At 46.1% G+C, this 21,432-nt stretch overlaps 1 protein-coding gene across 1 annotated transcript in view; it reads right to left on the reverse strand.

Moving 5' to 3' along the window:
* LOC126249791 (nose resistant to fluoxetine protein 6-like) overlaps positions 1–20,566 on the reverse strand; it is a 341,698-nt gene extending 321,132 nt beyond the window's left edge. Inside the window, exon 1 of the mRNA XM_049951478.1 lies at positions 20,410–20,566. The gene's annotated coding sequence lies outside the window, so the exon portion shown is untranslated. The remainder of the gene's footprint in view (positions 1–20,409) is intronic.
* Between the last annotated feature and the right edge of the window lie 866 nt (positions 20,567–21,432).

Here is a 21,432-nt window from a genome sequence, read left to right on the forward strand (position 1 = left end):
CTATTTAGGGAGTAAAATAACTGATGATGGTCGAAGTAGAGAGGATATAAAATGTATACTGGCAATGGCAAGGAAATCGTTTCTGAAGAAGAGAAATTTGTTAACATCGAGTATAGATTTAAGTGTCAGGAAGTCGTTTCTGAAAGTATTTGTATGGAGTGTAGCCATGTATGGAAGTGAAACATGGACGATAACCAGTTTGGACAAGAAGAGAATAGAAGCTTTCGAAATGTGGTGCTACAGAAGAATGCTGAAGATATGGTGGGTAGATCACGTAACTAATGAGGAGGTATTGAATAGGATTGGGGAGAAGAGAAGTTTGTGGCACAACTTGACTAGAAGAAGGGATCGGTTGGTAGGACATGTTTTGAGGCATCAAGGGATCACAAATTTAGCATTGGAGGGCAGCGTGGACGGTAAAAATCGTAGAGGGAGACCAAGAGATCAATACACTAAGCAGATTCAGAAGGATGTAGGTTGCAGTAGGTACTGGGAGATGAAGAAGCTTGCACAGGATAGAGTAGCATGGAGAGCTGCATCAAACCAGTCTCAGGACTGAAGACCACAACAACAACATACACGATCTGATCAAAAGTATCCGGGAATCTCTATATAATGCTGAGTTGACCAATAGAAGTCACGAGAGGCACCAGGAGTCGCATAGCACTGCGTTGTCAGTGGAGAAGCAGTAACAGCGGAGTGAGTTGGTGAGGGGAGCTCAGCTACTTCGAAGGTGGCCTAGACACTAGACATCACCTAATTAACAGATCCATCAGAGTCGTCTCAACCCTTCTATAGCTGCGCTAGTCGACTGTTGGTGACGTGATTGTAAAGTGGAAACGCGAAGGAACAACTATAGCTAAACCAAGACCAGGCAGACGTAGTGTATTGACGGACAGGGACCGTCGAGCAGAAGAAATCACCCTTGAGTTCCAAAGTGCTACAAGCAGTCTAGATAGCACAATGGCTGTGTGTAGGTAGTTGAGAAGAATGGGGTACAGAGTTCGAGTAGCTCCTCATAAGCTAGAAGTTTCTGTAGTCAGTGCTAAGCGACACTTGAGGTGGTGTGAAGAGCGACCCACGGGACAGTGGATGACTGGAAATGAGTGAGTTGGGTGATGAATGACGCTACAGCTTGTAGAAATCCGATGGAAGGTTTTGGATTTGGCGAATTCCTGGAGAACATTAAATGTCATCATGTGTCGTGCCAATAGTGAAGTATGGAGGAGTTGGTGTTACGGTATGGGGATGTTTTTCGTGGTCATGCTGTGGTACTCTTATTGTGCTTAAGAAAACGCTAATTGCGGAACGATATGAACATATTTTACAGCATTCTGTACTCTTACAGTAGAGGAATGGTTCGGAGACTATGTCAGTTTGTGTCGTAATGAAAATGCATTCTGTCACTAAGCAGCATCTATAAGGCGATGATTAGAGGACAATAACATTCCTGAAATGAACTGGCCTGCTCAGAGTCTCGCCCTGAACCCCGTGGAACACCTTCAAAAAATGGCTCTGAGCACTATGGGACTTAACTTCTAAGGTCATCAGTCCCCTAGAACTTAGAACTACTTAAACCTAACTAACCTAAGGACATCACACGCATCCATGCCCAAGGCAGGAGTCGAACCTGCGACCGTAGCGGTCGCGCGGTTCCAGACTGTAGCGCCTAGAACCGCTCGGCCACACCGGCCACCGTGGAACACCTTCGGGATGAATTACAACGTCGACTTCGGCCCGGATCTCAGCGTCCAACATCACTAGCTTTTCTGATTTCGGCTCTTGAGGAAGAATGGGATGCCATCCCTCCAAAGACAGTCACAACCTCAGATGCTTTTGATCAGATGATGTACATAAGTGACAATGAATGTTTGGTACGAAGCTTAAGGCGTGCTGACATGCCTTGACTGGTTGAGGCGACTGTCCGTGATGACCGGGAGAATCCAGTTATATCACGGAATTGCATCTGTCAAGACAATTCATTTCAGCTGAGTTTCATTTCAAAACGAATTTCAGTGCCATGTCACTGAATTACACTGGTACCATGCACATTGATTCCATTATTTTCATTTCAGCGAATTTAATGAACTATAGCCGATATATTCGTAACGCGAGAACTTAAATACATTTAAAACAATTTTACATAGTCTATTTTTCCGTCGCCTTTTCAGTAGTTGCAGAGGCAACAGTCTGGGTGATTTACTATTCTGGCCTTGTAACATCAACGAAAACGGTCTTGCCTGTGCTGGTACTGCGAACGGCTGAAAGCAAGGGCAACAACAGCCGAAATTTTCCCCGAGGGCATGCAGCTCTACTAGAAGACAAATTTGCGGTACAACCTGACTAGAAGAAGGGATCGGTTGGTAGGACACATTCTGAGGCATCAAGGGATCACCAATTCAGTACTGGAGGAAAGCAGGGGGGGGGGGGGTAAAAATCTTAGAGGGAGACCAAGGAATACAGTAAGCAGACTCAGAAGGATATAGGTTGCAGTAGTTACTTGGAGATGACGAGGCTTGCACAGGATAGAGTAACATGGAGAGCTGCATCAAACCAGTCTTTGGAGTGAAGACCACAAGAACAACATTTTTCAGTTCTAGTAGCTCATTGTTTTTTTAAATGAAATATGTACTGCCAGTTATTGAACAAAATAGTATAAATATGTACTATGACGTAAATTTTAGATTTACCTATGTTGTTGCGTCACAAACGGTCGTGTCTGTGTCAGAACCTCACATCAGAATACTGTGATATGTAATTTGGTTCGTGTTTTAAGTAGGTAAAATGGTGGAAGGAGGGGAGTGGGACCGATGTGGGGTTGAGGGGGAGAGGATTAAACTGGAGTTAGGTGGATGGGAGAAGGGAAAGAAGGTCTGTAGTAGGGATTTCATGAGCTTAACGGATTTACATTTGTTAATACGTCATTGAAGTGATCAAGAAAAATATCGTCGCCAAAAGTACCCCTGTCCCATCAGGAAGCTACGTGGGTTCTGAGGCACAAATGAAAAGGATGAGAGAACGCAATCACTGAGAGAAATGTTGTATTTCACTCAACTCTGGTACAGGGCATCCTTGTCTAACTCCATATACAAGTCTTGGCACAGCCAGAATAAATTAAACACTTCAGCAGTTCACTATATACAGGGTGTTACAAAAAGGTACGGCCAAACTTTCAGGGAACATTCCTCACACACAGAGAAAGAAAATATCTTATGTGGACATGTGTCCGGAAACGCTTACTTTCCATGTTAGAGCTCATTTTATTACTTCTCTTCAAATCACATTAATCATGGAATGGAAACACACAGCAACAGAACGTACCAGCTTGACTTCAAACACTTTGTTACAGGAAATGTTCAAAATGTCCTCCGTTAGCGAGAATACATGCATCCACCCTCCGTCGCATGGAATCCCTGATGCGCTGATGCAACCCTGGAGAATGGCGTATTGTATCACAGCCGTCCACAATACGAGCACGAAGAGTCTCTAGATTTGGTACCGGGGTTACGTAGACAAGAGCTTTCAAATGCCCCCATAAATGAAAGTCAAGAGGGTTGAGGTCAGGAGAGCGTGGAGGCCATGAAATTGGTCCGCCTCTACCAATCCATCGGTCACCGAATCTCTTGTTGAGAAGCGTACGAGCACTTCGACTTAAATGTGCAGGATCTCCATCGTGCATGTACCACATGTTGTGTCGTACTTGTAAAGGCACATATTCTAGCAACACAGGTAGAGTATCCCGTATGAAATCATGATAACGTGCTCCATTGAGCGTAGGTGGAAGAACATGGGGCCCAATCGAGACATCACCAACAATGCCTGCCCAAACGTTCACAGAAAATCTGTGTTGATGACTTGATTGCACAACTGCGTGCGGATTCTCGTCAGCCCACACATGTTGATTGTGAAAATTTACAATTTGATCACGTTGGAATGAAGCCTCATCCGTAAAGAGAACATTTGCACTGAAATGAGGATTGACACATTGTTGGATGAACCATTCGCAGAAGTGTACCCGTGGACGCCAATCAGCTGCTGATAGTGCCTGCACACGCTGTACATGGTACGGAAACAACTGGTTCTCCCGTAGCATTCTCCATACAGTGACGTGGTCAACGTTACCTTGTACAGCAGCAACTTCTCTGACGCTCACATTAGGGTTATCGTCAACTGCACGAAGAATTGCCTCGTCCATTGCAGGTGTCCTCGTCGTTCTAGGTCTTCCCCAGTCGCGAGTCATAGGCTGGAATGTTCCGTGCTCCCTAAGACGCCGATCAATTGCTTCGAACGTCTACCTGTCGGGACACCTTCGTTCTGGAAATCTGTCTCGATACAAACGTACCGCGCCATGGCTATTGCCCCGTGCTAATCCATATATCAAATGGGCATCTGCCAACTCCGCATTTGTAAACATTGCACTGACTGCAAAACCACGTTCGTGATGAACACTAACCTGTTGATGCTACGTACTGATGTGCTTGATGCTAGTACTGTAGAACAATGAGTCGCATGTCAGCACAAGCACAGAAGTCAACATTACCTTCCTTCAATTGGGCCAACTGGCGGTGAATCGAGGAAGTACAGTACATACTGACGAAACTAAAATGAGCTCTAACATGGAAATTAAGCGTTTCCGGACACATGTCCACATAACTTCTTTTCTTTATTTGTGTGTGAGGAATGTTTCCTGAAAGTTTGGCCATACGTTTTTGTAGCACTCTGTAGAAGCAACCATAAGTCTTGAGGCCAGTTCTAATGTTCTGCTTTCGTAGAGATAGTTGCGACTGCACTATGACGATCCTTGACTGTTGCTAACTGAAGCTACTCCAGATCTGGGCAAGAACTGAGCTACAACTGGCTAGAGCTGCAGTCAGGCGGTCTCTGATCCACGTTATCCGTGGCGCGTCAGCCGAGGGCGCGTGGCATCGCGCACGCAAGGGTCGAGCGGCGCCTATCGTTGTCGTTCGTTCGTTCGTTGACTAGAGGGAGGGGACCAGACAGCGAGGTCATCGGTCGCATCGTATTAGGGAAGAATTGGGAAGGAAGGCGACCGTGCCCTTTCAAAGGAACCATCCCGGCATTTGCCTGCAGCGATTTAGGGAAACAACGGAAAATCTAAATCAGGATGGCCGGACACGGATTTGAGTCGTCGTCCTCCCGAATGCGAGTCCAGTGTGCTAACCACTGCGCCACCTCACTCTGTTCTGTCGTCATCGCTGCCGGTGTCGGACAGCAACGGAACCTCTAGTGCCATCCTCTGTATACGAAACGAGTGCTCACCCCCTCGCCCCCTCCCCCTCTGTCGTATCGACTGGCTATGATACCACAATTATACAATGAAGAGCCAAAGAAACTGGCACACCTACCTAATATCGTGTAGAGCCCCCGCGAGCACGCAGAAGTCCCGCAACACGACGTGGCATGCACTCGACTAATGTCTGAAGTAGTGCTAGAGGGAATTGACACCATGTATCCTGCAGGGCTGTCCATAAATGCGTAAGAGTACGAGGGGATAGAGATCTCTCCTGAACAGCACGTTGCAAGGCATCCCAGATATGCTCAGTAATGTTTATGTCTGGAGAGTTTGGTGGCCAGCGGAAATGTTTAAACTCAGAAGAATGTACCTGGAGCCACTCTGTAGCATTTCTGGAAGTGCATGATGTCGCATCAACCTGCTGGAATTGCCCAAGTCCATCGGAAGCACAATGGACATGAATGGATGCATGTGATCAGACAGGATGCTTACGTACGTGTCACCTGTCAGAGTCATATCTAGACGTATCAGGGGTCCCCTATCACTCCAACTGCACACACCCCACACCGTTACAGCGCCTCAACCAGCTTGAACAGTCCCCTGCTGACATGCAGTGTCGATGGATTCGTGAGGTTGTCTCCACACCCGTACACGTTCATCCGCTCGATACAATTTGAAACGAAACTCGTCCGACCAGGTAACATGTTCCCAGTTGTGAACAGTCCATTGTAGGAATTGACGGGCCTAGGCGAGGCGTAAGGCCTTGTGTCGTGCAGTCATCAAGGGCACACGAGTGGGCTTTCGACTCTGAATACACATATTGATGATGTTTCATTGAATGGTTCGCAATCTGACACTTGTTGATGGCCCTCCACTGAAATCCGCAGCAATTTGCGGAACTGTTGCACTTCTGTCACTTTGAACGATTCTCTTCAGTCGCTGGTCCCGTTCTTGCAGGATCTTTTTCCGGAGACTTGATGTTTTACCGGATTCCTGATATTCACAGTACACTCGTGAAATGGTCGTACGGCAAAATCCCCACTTCATCGCTACCTCTCTTGTGTGCCGACTATAACACTACGTTTAAATTTACTTACATTTCGATGACCTGGCATTGTAACAGCAGTAACTGATCTAACAACTGCGCCAGACGCTTGTTGCCTAACATAGACGCTGCCAACCGCAGCACCGTGTTCTGCCTGCTTACATATGTCTGTATTTGCATACGTATTCCTATACCAGTTTTTTTTGCCGTTTCATTGTAGTAACGCGCGCAAAATTAAGAAAGTAAAATTATGTGAAATTTATCATTAAAAATATTAAGAGTGTACAACAAAGGCTGTGTAAATTGTAAAAAGTACAAAATATTAAAACTATAAAAGTGGAATTACGTAAAGTAACCAGAACTGGATTAAGACCTCAAAAATTGATTAAAGACCTCAGACTGTTAAAAGTGTAAAAAATTGGAAGTATAAAGCTATAAAAAGTATAAAGCAATAATATTATAAAATTTAAACTAGGCGAAAGTGAACTTACATGAGATTCATTTAGAATAATTCGTGAAATGACTACAAAATATCGAGTAAATCTGCTGGCTAATTCATGCCACTGCTGGAAGTAAATGCACGATTATAGAGCTGACAAAGGTTTTCCGTGTTTCTCAAGGTCTCAGTAATGGAAGTGAGAGTGCGTTTCCATACGCTTCTTGAGGAAAACCTCATCCTTTCCTAAGCAAACTCTCCGCTTTCAGACCTTGAGAGGTGCAGCGCTGCCAGACGCTGAGAGTGTAAATAAAGAAAGAATGGTCCACTGAGTAGCGAAAACTGCCCCTTGCCACATTATAGTGCTTTTATTTTTCCATTAGGTGGCTTTCGAGCCACTGCAGGCTCTTCGCGAGAAGGTGGGTGTTAAGTCACACTGAATCTTATAACAGACTACCTAGCACCCGGCGTTGCCTGGGTGCATATTCATCCTAGTTCTATTAGTCCATCTAGTCCTTCCTCGTCTCTCTGTCCCTCTCTCCTGCCCCCTCTCTGTCAATCTCATTCTCTACCCTCTCTCTATCCACCTCCTCTAACCTCCCCTCCCCCCTTCTGTCCATTTCCTGCTACTCCTCTCTCTGACCCATAGCTAGTCCCCTTTCTGCAGTGATTTGCTCCTCTCCACTCTTGTCCATTTGCTCCTCTCCTCTGTCCATCTCCTCCTTCCCATCTGTCCAATTCCTCATGGCCCCTTTATCTCCTCCTTACTCTCTTTATCTCCTCCTTCTCCCCTCTCTGTCCATATCCTCCTCCCTTCCTCCCTCTCTGTCCACCTACTCCTCCCCCTCTCTCTATCCATCTCTTCCTCTCTCCTCTTTCTGCCCATTTCCTCCTCCACTCTATATGTGTCTATCTCCTCCTACCCTTTTCTCTTTCCACGTTATCACACATATCCCAGAAGGAGATTATTGGTTCGTATCCCCACAACATTTCTTTCCAGGTAGTAAGTAGTATGTTTGCCAAGTTCGTTAAAATCGAGCTTTTTACCCATAACTTTGCTCATGTGCACGCATATCACATATATTTAACCCACTTAGCACATAGTTGCACAAATATATCACCTGTATCTCTATCGAATTTCACCCTGCCTTTTCGTTTTCATGCAGCTCAATGTTAATGACGTCTTTGTGTCGTCATATCTCCTGACCTATGTCCATACAATGATATAACTCTGTAGATAGATTGAGCAGCATATGTGAATACTGTCTGCGAAATACACACATGAAAAAAAGTTTTGCATCACCCCGGATCCCAGAACTCCTGAAGATGTATGCTAATTGTGGATATTGTATCACAGACACAGTCCCTTTGACTGTTCAGAAATGTCACCAAACGCGCCCAAAGATGTAAACATCCATGCATGAGCAGCGCCTATTAGACGAAGGGGGTCCGACAGCCGATCAGTTCCAATCATTCCACCAGCAAAGAGGCACACGGCTCGTGTTGTCTTTAGTTCAACCGTACCTAGACGGTCAATACCGTGGTTCGATCGCGTCCGCAGTATTACTTGGTGCCAGGAAGGGCTCTCAACAAGAGAAGTGTCCAGGCGTCTCGGAGTGAGCCAAACCGATGTTGTTCGAACATGGAGGAGATACAGAAAGACAGGAACTGTCGATGACATGCCTCGCTCACGCCGCACAAGGGCTACTACTGCAGTGGATGACCGCTACCTACGGATTATGGCTCGGAGGAACCCTGACAGCAACGCCACCATGTTGAATAATGCTTTTCGTCCAGCCGCAGGACGTCGTGTTATTACTCAAACTGTGCGCAATAGGCTGCATGATGCGCAACTTCACCCCCAACGTCCATGGGGATATCCATCTTTGCAACCACGACACCATGCAGCGCGGTACAGATGGGCCCATCAACATGCCGAATGGACGGCTCAGGATTGAGATCACGTTCTCTTCACCAATGACTGTCGCATATGCCTTCAACCACACAATCGTCGGAGACGTGTTTGGAGGCACCCCAGTCAGGCTGAACGCCTTAGACACACTGACCAGCGAGTGCAGCAAGGTGGATTTCCCCTGCTGTTTTGGGGTGGCATTATGTGGGGCCGACGTACGCCGCTGGTGGTCATGGAAGGCGCCGTAACGGCTGTACGATACGTGAATGCCATCCTTCGACCGATAGTGCAACCATATCGGCAGCATATTGGCGAGGCATTCGTCTTCATGGGCGACAATTCGCACCCCCATCGGGCACATCTTGTGAATGACTTCCTTTAGGATAATGATGTCGCTCGACTAGAGTGGCCAGCATGTTCTCCAGACATGAATCCTATCGGACATGCCTGGGATAGACTGGAAAGGTCTGTTTATGGACGACGTGACCCACCAACCACTCTGAGGGATCTACGCCGAATCGCCGTTGAGGAGTGGGACAATCTGGACGAACAGTGCCTTGGTGAACTTGTGGATAGCATGCCACGACGAATACAGGCATGCAACAATGCAAGAGAACGTACTGCTGGGTATTAGAGAGACCAGTGTGTACAACAATCTGGACCAACACCTCTGAAAGTCTCGCTGTATGGTGGTACAACATGCAGTGTGTGGTTTTCATGAGGAATAAAAAGGGCGGATATAATGTTTATGTTGATCTCTATTCCAATTTTCTGTACAGGTTCCGGAACTCTCGGAACCGAGGTGTTGCAAAACTTTTTTTGATGTGTGTATGTTACGAATAGAGTTAGGAGCAGAGAAATAATAAATTTAAACGTCATGCATAGCGCGACAGTTTTTCTCGCATGTTTATGATATCATATCTCCTGAACTATGTGTCGTACAAGGACGTAAATTTGTAAGTATGTTCATGAGGAGAGCACGGCATGTGCCATAACGTGATTTCTCAGAAACTTCGCTCAGTGGAAGAGGGGTCAAATTAAGCGAACACTTGTCTCGGCTTATCCGTAGATACTCGACGGTTTCTAAGAAAACGACGGCCAAAGTTTTCGAGGTACATCATGTGCCTTTTAGAGAGAAAATAGTTCAGTTTAAGCAACCGGATTCACTTTTTAAAAAAGTAAGTAAGTCGGTAGTTTCATAAAAAAAAAAGTGCTGGCACAGTGGCTAGCGTTCCGCCTTCACACTTTCGCGCCCCGTATTCGAAACCCAATTATTACTTTTATTTTTATTTTCATTTATCTACCAATGTCCATAGAACATTACTACAGGAATGTTTTCCAATTTATACTGAAATAACATTGTTCTTATTTGTCTACTAATTGTATGTCTGGTGATTAAATACAAAATAAAAACGAAGAAATAAATGAATAAGAAAATTATTTGAAATTGTTTTCGGTGAAATTCATATAGTTTATCTTCATTCGTAATCAATTGCAAGCGCCAGTTTTCGGTAAAGGGTCCGTTATGCTTGGAATTGCCGTGAAATTATAGCCAATGCGTGAAATCTTCAGTATTAATGACGTTTCTTTCCCGAGTGAGATTCATACGAAGAAATATCACTGTGGGAAACCTGTCTTCGCGCGCTGCTCGTAGTCCTCGAAATTTCTATGTCTCGAATGTTTCTACGATCGGTATCACCCAAGCGAATGTACGAAATCTTCCTGATATAAGAATGAATATAAGAATATGAGAATTTAAATGACTGTAACGCCAGAAAATACCATATATACATATATTATACACTCAGTATATGGCACTTATTGTGAAGCCCAGTTGTAATTTTACAAGTAACATAACTCCCTTGTATCCCCTAACTTGATAAGAAACATTCGTGTAGTAGCCTTCTATGTACATGGGTAGATAAATGAATAAATGTTTTGTTACATTACAGGAAAGAACGGACACAGTCAGCTTCAGGCTGGATGGAGACAAAGTGAGCAAGGGTCGAATCTCGAGACCTGGCCACGATACCTCCACCCTGCCAGTCACTGTGCTGGTCCCTCACATGGATGAGGTACTAGGCTGGTTTTATATTTTATTTTTTAATTGTTTACATTTTTTATTTTTTATGAAAATAAAACTTGATACACATAAATGACACAATTCCGGGACTCAAAAGAAAAAAAGTTTTTCTCTAGAAAGAGCACGATGAGAGAAGGCTCCAGAATAAGAAGAAAAAAAAACAAACAAAGCTATCCAATACCTTGACGATTAAAGACAAGGGACAATATATTTTCAAATAAAGCATAGTAACGTGGAAGTCTTTAACACTTCCAATTAGCGCTCACCATATACTGGCGAAAACTTCGGAGGTCGGGATGTTGTCACACCCGCCTACATAGTAGGTATAGTGTCCTAGGAGCCATACGATCAAATTAGTCTTCGTCGAGTGAAAACGGAAAACTCCGGGCAGAGAAGAAGTTCACCCGAAAAAGCAGTCTCAGCTGACTGCGTATGGAAAGCCAGTTGTCGGCGAATCCAATGCCGGTGTTCTCATCTGCAAGAGACAAATGTGGTAATGTATCAGGTTGATGACAAGTGTCGCCAAGACCAATCGGACTGAGACGAATCTGAGGGATGCGTTGTTGGTCGGGATCAGATTGTGAATGTCCCTCTACCACCAAGAGGGAGGACAGGAAGACTAACGTGAAACCACACTGTTTTGCAGGACATCGATGGTGCGGCCATTTCAACTGCGGAGAGGGCTGATTGTACTCCCCAACGAGAAAGCAAAGACCTGGTGGTAAGGTGTGTCACTGACAACATGTCGATCCCCAGATAACTCATTATACTATAACATTCACGTACGTGCCGCAATTTAGAGCTGATCCGGCAAACATCGGCAGGCGGAGTCAGACAGGCCGGTTGGAGACACGTAACTAAGCGGGATGTAATAGAATAAGTCGCTCGAGTGCATGTTAAAACGATACGCCGTATACAATATTGAAGCCTTCACTTTTATATTTGGATGTCCCAGTCCTCCAAGGGGACGGAGCATTGCGACTACTTCATACCTAAATCGAAAAATATGACTTTTCCAAAGGAAATTACAGGATAACCGCCCGCATCTCGTGGTCGTGCGGTAGCGTTCTCGCTTCCCACGCCCGGGTTCCCGGGTTCGATTCCCGGCGGGGTCAGGGATTTTCTCTGCCTCGGGATGGCTGGGTGTTGTGTGATGTCCTTAGGTTAGTTAGGTTTAAGTAGTTCTAAGTTCTAGGGGACTGATGACCATGGATGTTAAGTCCCATAGTGCTCAGAGCCATTTGAACCATTTGAACAGGATAACCGCATCAATTTGCGCGCCATCTTCGCGGGGAGCGGGAATATTTGTGTAACACTGTACACTTTACTGAGCCGCACTTTGTGAAGAAGGCTAAGGGAACAGCGTCCGTGTTCGTGAATTGCCCCTCGTACTCGATATTTCACTTCCCACCAACTGAGTGCAGCCATCTTCATCGGGCAGCGATCCCCTGTAGTCCACAACAACTTTTGGCGAGTAACCACCGTTGAACATGGAATGACATTTAGATGAAACCCCAGCACTGGTAACAAGGCCATTTCCGTTCATTAATCCGGCCCCCAGAGAGAGAACAAAGGGAATCCAATATGTCCTTCAGCAAGAATATACACTCCTGGAAATTGAAATAAGAACACCGTGAATTCATTGTCCCAGGAAGGGGAAACTTTATTGACACATTCCTGGGGTCAGATACATCACATGATCACACTGACAGAACCACAGGCACATAGACACAGGCAACAGAGCATGCACAATGTCGGCACTAGTACAGTGTATATCCACCTTTCGCAGCAATGCAGGCTGCTATTTCCCATGGAGACGATCGTAGAGATGCTGGATGTAGTCCTGTGGAACGGCTTGCCATGCCATTTCCACCTGGCGCCTCAGTTGGACCAGCGTTCGTGCTGGACGTGCAGACCGCGTGAGACGACGCTTCATCCAGTCCCAAACATGCTCAATGGGGGACAGATCCGGAGATCTTGCTGGCCAGGGTAGTTGACGTACACCTTCTAGAGCACGTTGGGTGGCACGGGATACATGCGGACGTGCATTGTCCTGTTGGAACAGCAAGTTCCCTTGCCGGTCTAGGAATGGTAGAACGATGGGTTCGATGACGGTTTGGATGTACCGTGCACTATTCAGTGTCCCCTCGACGATCACCAGTGGTGTACGGCCAGTGTAGGAGATCGCTCCCCACACCATGATGCCGGGTGTTGGCCCTGTGTGCCTCGGTCGTATGCAGTCCTGATTGTGGCGCTCACCTGCACGGCGCCAAACACGCATACGACCATCATTGGCACCAAGGCAGAAGCGACTCTCATCGCTGAAGACGACACGTCTCCATTCGTCCCTCCATTCACGCCTGTCGCGACACCACTGGAGGCGGGCTGCACGATGTTGGGGCGTGAGCGGAAGACGGCCTAACGGTGTGCGGGACCGTAGCCCAGCTTCATGGAGACGGTTGCGAATGGTCCTCGCCGATACCCCAGGAGCAACAGTGTCCCTAATTTGCTGGGAAGTGGCGGTGCGGTCCCCTACGGCACTGCGTAGGATCCTACGGTCTTGGCGTGCATCCGTGCGTCGCTGCGGTCCGGTCCCAGGTCGACGGGCACGTGCACCTTCCGCCGACCACTGGCGACAACATCGATGTACTGTGGAGACCTCACGCCCCACGTGTTGAGCAATTCGGCGGTACGTCCACCCGGCCTCCCGCATGCCCACTATACGCCCTCGCTCAAAGTCCGTCAACTGCACATACGGTTCACGTCCACGCTGTCGCGGCATGCTACCAGTGTTAAAGACTGCGATGGAGCTCCGTATGCCACGGCAAACTGGCTGACACTGACGGCGGCGGTGCACAAATGCTGCGCAGCTAGCGCCATTCGACGGCCAACACCGCGGTTCCTGGTGTGTCCGCTGTGCCGTGCGTGTGATCATTGCTTGTACAGCCCTCTCGCAGTGTCCGGAGCAAGTATGGTGGGTCTGACACACCGGTGTCAATGTGTTCTTTTTTCCATTTCCAGGAGTGTATCATCGCTATGACGATCAATACCATATCACCATCCGCGTACTCTCGTGCCGAGTAGATTTCTCCCAATACCTTCCAGCAACATAATTAATCAGCAATACGGCGAACAGAAGTTCTAGGGGGCTCCCATGCGGTAAAAGCCGTGGATAGTGATCTGAAGAGTAAGTTGTTGTCCATTAACTACAACGGACGCTTGAATACAAGTAAAAACATTGGGTAATATGTGACGCGCACGCACTATGATTGAGACCGGTCACTTTGAGCACCTACATCAAGAAACTGTGACTGACTCTGTCAAATGTCTCATTGAAATCAATAAAAAGTAAACAGCCACTGAGACGACATCCTGGCATTCGACTGCTGAAGCCACGATCGTGCGCCCAGGCACACAGCTTTGGTGAACTGCAAGAATTTCTATAGCAATATCGACAAACGGATACAACCATCCGGGCGACAGTTCTGTAATCGAAATTAATTGATGTTATCGGATGGAATTTATCACTGTCTGGATGTCTGGCTGTCTTCGATATTAGAATGGTTTTACCAAACTTGACAGGGCCAGGAATCAACCCCCTCCGTAACACTTCATTTATCAGTGACTTAATGGTATCACCTATAAGAAGCCTAAAATGTACATATAATTCCTAAAGAATACCGTCGAGTCCTGGTAATTTTTACAGCGGTGAACCAGCAACAAGGCGGTATATATCATCTCAAGTAAAGTCACTTAGAAATTCGTCATTTAATACAGGACTAAGTTCGCAGTCCAGGAGAGGTGTAAATGCACCAGGGACAATCGTATCATTTGCACGAACAACATACGCTACTGGCCATTAAAATTGCTACACCACGAAGATGACGTGCTACACACGCGAAATTTAACCGTCAAGAATAAGATGCTGTGATATGCAAATGATTAGCTTTTCAGAGCAGTCACACAAGTTTGGCGACACCTACAACGTTCTGACACGAGGAAAGTTTCCAACCGATTTCTCATACACAAACAGCAGTTGACCGGCGTTGCCTGGTGAAACGTTGTTGTGATGCCTCGTGTAAGGAGGAGAAATGCGTACCATCACGTTTCCGACTTCGATAAAGGTCGGATTGTAACCTATCGCAATTGCGGCTTATCGTATCGCGACATTGCTGCTCGCGTTGGTCGAGATCCTATGACTGTTAGCAGAATATGGAATCGGTGGGTTCAGGAGGGTACCACGGAACGCCGTGCTGGATGCCAATGGCCTCGTATCACTAGCAGTCGAGATGACAGGCATCTTATCCGCATGGCTGTAACGGATCGTGCAGCCACGTCTCGATCCCTGAGTCAACAGATGGGGACGTTTGCAAGACAACAACCATCTGCACGAACAGTTCGACGACGTTTGCAGCAGCATGGACTATCAGCTCGGATACCATGGCTGCGGTTACCCTTGACGTTGAATCACAGACAGGAGCGTCTGCGATGGTGTACTCAACGACGAACCTGGGTGCACGAATGGCAAAACTTCATTTTTTCGGATGAATCCAGATTCTGTTTACAGCATCATGAAGGTCGCATCCGTGTTTGGCGACATCGCGGTGAACGCACATTGGAAGCGTGTTTTCGTCATCGCCATACTGGCGTATCACACGGCGTGATGGTATGGGGTGCCACTGGTTACACGTCTCGGTCACCTCTTGTTCGCATTGACGGCACTTTGAACAGTGAACGTTACATTTCAGATGTGTTACGACCCGTGGCTCTACCCTTCATTCGATCCCTGCGAAACCCTACATTTCAGCAGGATAATGCACGACCACATGTTGCTGTTCCTGTACGGGCCTTTCTGGATACAGAAAATGTTCGACTGCTGCCCTGGCCAGCACACTCTCCAGATCTGTCATCAATTGAAAACGTCTGGTCAATGGTGGCCAAGCAACTGGCTCATCACAATACGCCAGTCACTACTCTTGATGAACTGTGGTATTGTGTTGAGTATGACTCAATGCCCAAGGGTATCAAGGCCTTTATTACGGCCAGAGGTGGTTGTTCTGGGTACTGATTTCTCAGGATCTATGCACCCAAATTGCGAGAAAATGTAATCACATGTCAGTTCTAGTATAATATATTTGTCCAATGAATACCCGTTTATCATCTGCATCTCTTCTTGGTGTAGTAATTTTAATGGCCAGTAGTGTACATAACCCCATTGAGCTACCTCTAATAGTTTTTGAATAATTTGTGGAAAACTAAATTTGGAACTAAAATGTCTTTATTTGTAGTAAAGTAAGTATCTGTTATATTAATACTAGAAAGTTTTGTTTACAGCACATGAAGAAACCTATAAATAACAGAGCTATAATAAGTTTCAATGCCTGGATGTAAATAGTAACAAATACAAGGTAGTTCAAAAAAAATGGCTCTGAGCACTATGCGACTTAATTTCTGAGGTCATCAGTTGCCTAGAACTTAGAACTAATTAAACCTAACTAACCTAAGGACATCACACACATCCATCGCCCGAGGCAGGATTCGAACCTGCCACTCGGCTGAAGAGCGGCGGATTGTGCCGCTGACAGCCCTCCCCTGCCCATATGGGGCAGGGGAATGAAATCACAATTAAAAAAAAAAAGAAAAAAAGCAAGACTAGGCTTCACTTCGCATCCGCCGGCCTTTATGACCGAGCGATTCTAGATGCTTCAGTCTGGAACCGCGCGACCGCTACGGTCACAGGTTCGAATCCTGCCTCGGGCATGGATCTGTGTGATGTCCTTAAGTTAGTTAGGTTTAAGTAGTTCTAAGTTCCAGGTGACTGATGACCTCAGATGTTAACTCCCATAGTGCTCAGAGCCACTTCGGACCCAACTACTGTGCGATCCGAGTTGGCTGTGACGTTAGATGAAGATAGGGACAGCGGGAATGTGGCATATGGCTTAGTACTCTTTATGATGTTGACGAGGCAGAGCTTGTTAGTAGTGTGAGATTTCGGAATAAGTCCGTCAGTCAAACGCCGCAGTGCGCGCTGACTCGGATGATGTCAGAGACAGGCTGTCATTAAACACATATTGTAAGTAATAATAGAAAGTGAACTAGCGAGGACTATACACCGTCCTGGATTGCTTAGATTTCGCAGAAGTAACTGTTAGTGTGCCGCCCGTAATGTTAACAAATCCGTGTGGCACGTGCTGACACTTATTTTCCACTTTTGTGGCGAGTAATTATTTTGATTATCAGAAGTCAGGGCAAAAGATAATTTAATAGGAATTTACCGTAGAGGTCGCCTCTGAACTGCTCATAGTGATGTTTAACATACAGAGATTTATTGTCAGTACTAACGTAATGAATATTACAATGTAGAGCATGTAAAACTTTACCAAGTATATCTAGCAATTGAAAGTCAAAATATCTATTTATAATCATAGTCCTGATCCCGCTGAGAAAATAGAGAATAGAAACGTTTCTCGCAGTGGGCTGGACAAGAATGTGGACTTGCAGCCTGGGAACTATGGTCAGTATGTTCTCCATCACTTTCTAACTGACCACAGAAATAGTTTCCAGGCTCTCGTAAAAGACGGCGAACAATATTCCAATATTTACATCAGTTCAACAATATACTAATATTTCAAATACTTTCTCCTATTACTTAGGACTCATTATATACTGACCATTAAAATTGCTACACCACGAAGATGACGTGCTACAGACGCGAAATTTAACCGACAGGAAGAAGATGCTGTTATATGCAAATGATTAGCTTTTCAGAGCATTCACACAAGGTTGGCGCCGGTTGCGAAACCTACAACGTACTGAAATGGGGAAAGTTTCCAACAGATTTCTCATAGACAACAGCAGTTGACCGGCGTTGCCTGGTGAAACGTTGTTTTGATGACTCGTGTAAGGAGGAGAAATGCGTACCATCACGTTTCCGACTTTGATGGTTCAAATGGCTCTGAGCACTATGGGACTCGACTGCTGAGGTCATTAGTCCCCTAGAACTTAGAACAAGTTAAACCTAACTAACCTAAGGACATCACAAACATCCATGCCCGAGGCAGGATTCGAACCTGCGACCGTAGCGGTCTTGCGGTTCCAGACTGCAGCGCCTTTAACCGCACGGCCACTGCGGCCGGCCCGACTTTGATAAAGGTCGGATTGTAACCTATCGCGATTGCGGTTTACCGTATCGCGACATTGCTGCTCGCGTTGGTCGAGATCCTATGACTGTTAGCAGAAAATGGAATCGGTGGGTTCAGTAGGGTAATACGGAACGCCGTGCTGGATCCCAGCGGCCTCGTATCACTAGCAGTCGAGATGACAGGCATCTTATCCACATGGCTGTAACGGATCGTGCAGACATGTCTCGATCCCTGAGTCAACAGATGGGGACGTTTGCAAGACAACAACTATCTGCACGAACAGTTCGACGACGTATGCAGCAGCATGGACTATCAGCTCGGAGACCATGGCTGCGGTTACCCTTGACGCTGCATCACAGACAGGAGTGCATGCGATGGTATACTCAACGGCGAACCTGGATGCACGAATGGCAAAACGTCATTTTTTTTCGGATGAATCCAGGTTCTGTTAACAGCATCATGAAGGTCGCATCCGTGTTTGGCGACATCGCGGTGAACACACATTTGAAGCATGTTTTCGTCATCGCCATACTGGCGTATCACCCAGCGTAATGGTATGGGGTGCCACTGGTTACACGTCTCAGTCACCACTTGTTCACATTGACGGCACTTTCAACCGTGGACGTTACATTTCAGATGTGTTACGGTCCCTGCGAAACCCTACATTTCAGCAGTATAATGCACGACCGCATGTTGCAGGTCCTGTATGGGCCTTTCTAGATACAGAAAATGTTCGACTGCTGCCCTGGCCAGCACATTCTCCAGATCTCTCACCAACTGAAAACGTCACAATACGCCAGTCACTACTCTTGATGAACTGTGGTATCGTGTTGAAGCTGCATGGGCAGCTGTAACTGTACACGCTGTCCGAGCTCAGTTTGACTCAATTCCCAGGCGTATCAAGGCCGTTATTACGGCCAGAGGTGATTGTTCTGGGTACTGATTTCTCAGGATCTATGCACCCAAATTACGTTAAAATGTAATCACATGTCAGTTCTAGTATAATATATTTGTGTAATGAATACCCGTTTATCATCTGCATTTTTCCTTGGTGTAGCAATTTTAGTGGCCAGTAGTGTATATTATTATTAATAGTAGTAGTGGTAGTAGTAGTAGTAACCCGCCGCCCCACACATGGTGCAATGTGCCGGAAAAGTTAACAGTGAATGTGATAGGTAGGAAACAATGAACTCGGTAGACACTAACAGGATACTGATGTGAAATAGGCAGAAACCAGTGCGAGATTTACTCGCGAGTCTTGTAAATAAACTATTAATGCTAGTCACAGTAACCCTGATCGTGACGGAAGAAGGGAAGAAGACGATACTAGATCGCGGCTGAGGTGAGAAGACGATGCGTCATCACAGAGCTGCGTGGACCTGCGAGATGCCTGCTAGCTGCTGTGCGCACTCACCAATTCCCAGCCCCCCCTCGAGCTACTGTAATGGGCGATATCCGCCGCCATCCTCATCATCACAGCTGCTGCTGCTGTCTGCATTACGTCGCGACGCGTCGTATCACGTTGGCTGGCACACCGCGCCGGCACCATTCGTCAAGGTCAAGCATTTAAGTCAAGAATATTTAAAGTATTTGTTAGTTACTGCTAACATGCTACTAAAAATGGAGAATATGTGAAAGTTAAGACGGAACCAGTCTCTGACAATTAATCCTCAGAATCAGAAACTGAATTTAAGGAGGATGGTTCCGTCGAACCAATAAATCGAAAATCGGAGGGTAATCTGTCAAAAGTAGAATCTGATTTGAATTTCAATGACACTGCAAAGCCAGAACCTTCTTATAATGACGAAGTAATTGAAGTTGAGGTCAAAAATGAGAAGATAGCATTAATAACACTATCAGATCATGAAACTGAGCTCTATATATCTCAAATGCAGCCAAGTCATGGAATACTAGAAACTTCTTTAATATCAGTGGAAAGGCCAAGTGGCAATGTTGTTGAGTGGTACTTAAGTAAATAAATTAGTGAAATCAAAGTGAAGTAGAAATTAGAATATAAATGAAAAACTTGGTTTAGTTTAGAGAGTTACATACTGGCAAACAGCAGGCAGAACAGCAGAACAGAAGAGACAATGACCATGAAGTCAGCAAGTTCCACATAAGCGGGCGCTGTCGATTCAGCCGTCAGGGCATCGCCCGACCAGCTCACGTGTTTTTCAGTTGTCGCATGTGAGCAAAGGCCCTCGCCTACATTCCAAGAGCCAATGACCGACGTTAAGAAGATTCTTCGAGAAGCTTCTCAACGTGACAGAAGAGGCAATGACCGTGAAGTCGTTCACCTCCAGTAAACTGAAGTGAATCAATACGCGAGACGCAGTGGGCCCGACAGAGGAGAGACGAAGAAGTGAAGAAGCGTAGCAGTAGTTTTCAGTCAGTTTCGGTGCTGAAGACCGTCATGCAAGAAGAGACTGCATCATACACAGATGCACCAAGTCCGCCGCTGTAATGGTATAGCAAGCAACAGCCACGGCGCCAGAAGACAGAAGTTAAAAGGTATTTGAAGCCTGATTTTTACGTACCCGGGTGACTCGTGAGGACGGGAAGGAGACGGCCTCACATCAGCAGTCACCTGTGAGCTGGGATGAAGATCTGACAGCCGAAGACTGGCAAGCGGGAGTCCGTTGTTCGAGTCCAGGACACTGGCCTTCCCCCGCCGCGCCGCTCCGCTGGCCGACGCACAACACACGCGGCCGCTTAGAGAAGAGAAACACTGGGACGCCACATCCAAGGTATCACCATCCGATCCACGACTTTGCTCGCAATAATTAAACGGGCCACCTCGCACTGCGCGTCTCCATTCAGCTGGGCGAGACGGCGACACGAGATACACACTGCCACGCGTAATCAGACGCCGCCACCGCCGCTGCCGCAGCAGAAGACTTCGCAAACGACGCAGCTGCCGCTCTCCGAGCCAGAACATCGAGTAAGAAACAGTTGTACAAATCTTCAATAAAAGTTATCTTATGTAAAAATGATGTTTCATTCGACCTCATACCCGAGCCAAGGAAGAACCCACCCTGCCCACATGTTGTTAAGAGAGAAAAATTAATTAATTTAGTATTTTCACCCTGACATAATGCTTTAGAATGCTCATCCTGACAATTGACTAGCATCAAAAGAGAAAACCCAGTTACATTTAGTATCAGAACTGTTACAATGTAGAGGCACCAAATTTAATGCAATTACTGTTTGCCAAGCTTGAATTGCATCATAAAGAATTCTGAACAGTAAGGTTGAATCTAGTTGTAAAGAAGTAAAGGATGGTAATAAAGAACTGAACAGTAAGATTGAATCTAGTAGTAAAGAACTGAAAAGTAGGATTGAGTCTGGTAATAAAGAACTGAGGGATGGTAGTAAATCATTAAAGGATGAAACGACCTCAAAACTGAGTAGTTTAAATTATAAAATTGATGATAATCACCATGATCTGCAAATCAAAATAGGGCAACAGCTAAATAAACTGCATAGTACTTTCAAAAGCGAAATTGTCAAAGTTCTCAAAGATTTCAAAGAAGCAGATGAACTTCTGGAAGGGAGGTTGT

The sequence above is a fragment of the Schistocerca nitens genome, chromosome 3 (genome assembly GCF_023898315.1).
Source record: "Schistocerca nitens isolate TAMUIC-IGC-003100 chromosome 3, iqSchNite1.1, whole genome shotgun sequence".
In the NCBI taxonomy this organism is placed as follows: domain Eukaryota; kingdom Metazoa; phylum Arthropoda; class Insecta; order Orthoptera; family Acrididae; genus Schistocerca; species Schistocerca nitens.